Source organism: Euprymna scolopes, chromosome 37 (assembly GCF_053919585.1).
Source record: "Euprymna scolopes isolate OS-2025 chromosome 37, ASM5391958v1, whole genome shotgun sequence".
Classification (NCBI taxonomy): Eukaryota; Metazoa; Mollusca; class Cephalopoda; order Sepiida; family Sepiolidae; genus Euprymna; species Euprymna scolopes.
Genome location: NC_136518.1, coordinates 63470593 through 63470821, shown reverse-complemented (window position 1 = coordinate 63470821; position 229 = coordinate 63470593).

Below are 229 nucleotides of genomic sequence, written 5' to 3'. Positions count from 1 at the left end.
ACCTACGTATTCAGCACTTTTGAAGTAAATACTTAAAGTTTACGCATAAATCTATACTTTCGTATATTAATTTTATGTGAGTAAATGAAGTATATATATATATATATATATATATATATATATATATATATATATATATATATATATATATATCCGCGCATATATATACATATATATAGATTATTTTTATTATTGGAATCCTTTGCGATGAGTAATTTGTATATTTTAT